Here is a 3,315-nt window from a genome sequence, read left to right on the forward strand (position 1 = left end):
TGTTTGGGGGGTGTGTTTGTGGGGGGAGGGTGTGTTAGGGGAGGGTGTGTTGGGGGTGGGTGTGTTTGGGGGTGGGTGTGTTTGGGGGGTGTGTGTTTGAGGGGGAGTGTGTGTTTGAGTGGGGTGTCTGTTTGAGGGGGGTGTGTTTGGGGTCTGTGTTGGAGGGGAGTGTGTTTGAGGGGGGTGTGTTTGGGGGGTGTGTTTGAGGGGTGTGTTTGAGGGGGGTATGTGTTTGTGGGGGAGGGTGTGTTTGGGGGGGTGGGTGTGTTTGACGGGGGTGTGTGTTTGAGGGGGGTGTGTGTTTGAGGGGGAGTGTGTGTTTGAGGGGGGTGTCTGTTTGAGGGGGGTGTGTTTGGGGTGTGTGTTTGAGGGGGGTGTGTGAGTTTGAGAGGGGGGGTGTGTTTGAGAGAGGGTGTGTTTCGGGGGTGTTTGAGGGGAGGGGGTGTGTTTGAGGGGGTGTATGTTTGAGGGGAGTGTGTTTGGGGGATGTTTGAGGGGTGTGTGTTTGAGGGGGGTGTGTTTGGGGGGGGGAGTGTGTTTGGGGGGGATGTTTGAGGGGGGTGTGTTTGGGGGGGAGTGTGTTTGTGGGGGTGTGTGTTGGGGGGTGTGTGTTGGGGGGTGTGTGTTGGGGGGTGTGTGTTGGGGGGGTGTTTGGGGGAGTGTGTTTGGGCGTGTGTGTTTGGGGGAGTGTGTGTGTTGGTGGGGTGTGTTTGAGGGGTGTGTGTTTGGGGGGTGTGGGTTTGAGGAGAGGGGGTGTGTTTGAGGGAGGGTGTGTTTGAGGGAGGGTGTGTTTGAGGGGGTGTTCGAGGGGGAGTGTGTGTTAGGAGGGGGTGTGTGTTTGAGGGGGGGTGTGATTGGGGGTGTGTTTGAGTGGATGGGGCGTGTTTGAGGGGAGGGGGTCTGTTTGGGGGGGAGTGTGTTTGAGGGGGGTGTGTTTGAGGGGTGTGTGTGGGGGTGTGTTTGAGGGGTGGGGGTGTGTTTGAGGGGAGGGGGTGTGTTTGGGGTGTGTGTTTGAGGGGAGGGGGTATGTTTGAGGGGGGGTGTTTGGGGAGTGTGTGTTTGAGGGGGGAGTGTGTTTGAGGGGGGAGTGTGTTTGGGGGGGAGTGTGTGTTGGGAGGGTGTGTTTTGGGGAGGTGTGTTCGAGGGGGGGGTGTGTTAGGAGGGGGTGTGTGTTTGAGGGGGGTGTGTTGGGAGTGTGTTTGAGGGGGGTGGGGGTTGGAGTGTGTGTTTGAGGGGGGTGTGTTTTGGGCGTGTGTGTTTGAAGGGAGGTGTGTTTGGGGGTGCGTTTGAGGGGAGAGGGTGTGTTTGAGGGGATCTGTGTTTGAGGGGGGTGTTTGGGGGGAGTGTGTTGGGGGTGTGTGTGTTTGAGGGGGGTGTGTTTGAGGGGTGTGTGTGGGGGGTGTGTATTTTGGGGGTGTGTGTTTGGGGGGGTGTGTTTGGGGGGGTGTTTGAGGGGGGGTGTGTGTTTGACGGGGGTGTGTGTTTGGGGGTGTGTGTTGAGGGGGGTGTGTTTGGTGGGAGGGTGTGTGTGTGGGGGTGTGTGTTTGGGGGGAGGGTGTGTGTGTTGATGGGGGGTGTGTGTGTTTGAGGGGGGGGTGTGTTTGGGGGGGTGTGTGTTTGAGGGGGGAGGGTGTGTTTGAGGGGGAGTGTGTTTGAGAGGAGTGTGTGTTTGAGAGGAGTGTGTGTTTGAGGGGGGGGTGTGTGTTTGAGGGGGGGTGGTGTGTTTGAGGGGGGTGTGTCTGTGGGGGTGTGTGTTTGGGGAGGAGGGTGTGTTGGGGGAGGGGTGTGTTTGTGGGGGAGGGTGTGTTTTTGGTGGGGTGTGTTTGAGGGGGTGTGTGTGGTTGAGGATTGGGGGTGTGTTTGAGGGGGTGTGTGTTTGGGGGGGTGTTTGAGGGGGGGGGTGTGTTTGAGGTGGGGTTGTTTGAGGGGTGTGTGTTTGGGGGGTGGTGTTTGAGGGGGGGGGTGTGTGTGGGGTGTGTGTTTAGGGGGTGTTTAGGGGTGTGTGTTTGGGGGGGTGGTGTGTTGAGGGGAGGGGGTGTGTGTTGGGGGTGTGTGTTTAGGGGGTGTGTTTGGGGGGTGTGTGTGTTGGGAGAGGGGGTGTGTTTGAGGTGGGGTATGTTTGAGGGGTGTGTGTTTGGGGGGTGTGTGTTTGAGGGGAGGGGGGTGTGTTTTGGGGTGTGTGTTTAGGGGGGGTGTTTAGGGGTGTGTGTTTGGGGGTGTGTGTGTTGAGGGGAGGGGGTGTGTTTGGGGTGTGTGTTTGAGGGGAGGGGGTGTGTTTGGGGGTGTGTGTTTGGGGGGGTGTTTGAGGGGAGGGGGTGTGTTTTGGGGTGTGTGTTGGGGGGTGTGGTGTGTTTGTGGGTGGGGGGTGTGTTTGAGGTGGGGTATGTTTGAGGGGGTGTGTGTTGTGGGGGGAGGGGGTGTGTTTTGGGGTGTGTGTTTAGGGGTGTGTGTTTGGGGGGGGTGTGTGTTTGAGGGGAGGGGGTGTGTTTTGGGGTGTGTGTTTGTGGGTGTGTTTGGGGGTGTGTGTTTGGGGGGGTGTGTGTTTGAGGGGGGGGGGTGTGTTTTGGGGTGTGTGGTGTGTGGTGTGTTTGAGGGGGTGTGTGTTGGGGGGGTGTGTGTTTGAGGGGAGGGGGTGTGTTTGTGGGGGGTGTGTTTGGGGGGTGTGTGTTTGGGGGTGTGTGTTTAGGGTGGTGTGTTGGGGGTGTGTGTTTGTGGGGAGGGGGTGTGTTTTGGGGTGTGTGTTTGTGGTGTGTTTGAGGGGTGTGTGTTTGGGGGGGTGTGTGTTTGAGGGGGTGGGGGGGTGTGTTTTGGGGTGTGTGTTTGGGGGGTGTGTGTTTGAGGGGAGGGGGTGTGTTTTGGGGGTGTGTGTTTGAGGGGGTGTGTGTTTGGGAGATGGGAAGGAGAATGGGGGGAGGAGTTAGTGGCCAAAGCCTTTTGCGCATGCGCGCTAGGACAGACCGGCGCATGCGCTTGCCTTCCCCGACAGGTTGCAACCTCTGCGCGTGCGCGACCTCACCGCCCTCCCGCCGGCACGCGCTGAATTTCCAGTTTGAGGAGGCGTCGGAGTTAGCGGCTGACCGGCCCTCATCGAGGCGTACCTTACCTCCGGAACGAGACTCAAGCAGAAACCATTTGATCCCCGGTCGGCGCCAGCGCGGGAGGCGGAAAAACAAGACGTCGACGGGCGGCGCTTGCCGCTTGCGGACTGCGCAGCGACGTCAGTTCCGGTCACGTGGCCGCCGGCCCCGGACGGGACGGAGCTGGTCCGCAGTGCGCATGCGGCCGCGATGGTGCTGCTGGGAGTTGTAGTTCGCG

At 60.1% G+C, this 3,315-nt stretch overlaps 1 protein-coding gene across 3 annotated transcripts in view; it reads right to left on the reverse strand.

The window, feature by feature from the left end:
• The window catches only part of ppox (protoporphyrinogen oxidase), a 92,641-nt gene extending 89,399 nt beyond the window's left edge, over positions 1-3,242 (reverse strand). Inside the window, exon 1 of one of the 3 annotated variants that reach the window (XM_072564723.1) lies at positions 3,104-3,242. The gene's annotated coding sequence lies outside the window, so the exon portion shown is untranslated. Of the gene's footprint in view, positions 1-3,098 lie in introns of all 3 variants that reach the window. The other 2 variants (XM_072564722.1, XM_072564724.1) reach the window with 2 other exon arrangements.
• Between the last annotated feature and the right edge of the window lie 73 nt (positions 3,243-3,315).

Source organism: Chiloscyllium punctatum, chromosome 47, assembly GCF_047496795.1.
Source record: "Chiloscyllium punctatum isolate Juve2018m chromosome 47, sChiPun1.3, whole genome shotgun sequence".
Taxonomy (NCBI): Eukaryota; Metazoa; Chordata; class Chondrichthyes; order Orectolobiformes; family Hemiscylliidae; genus Chiloscyllium; species Chiloscyllium punctatum.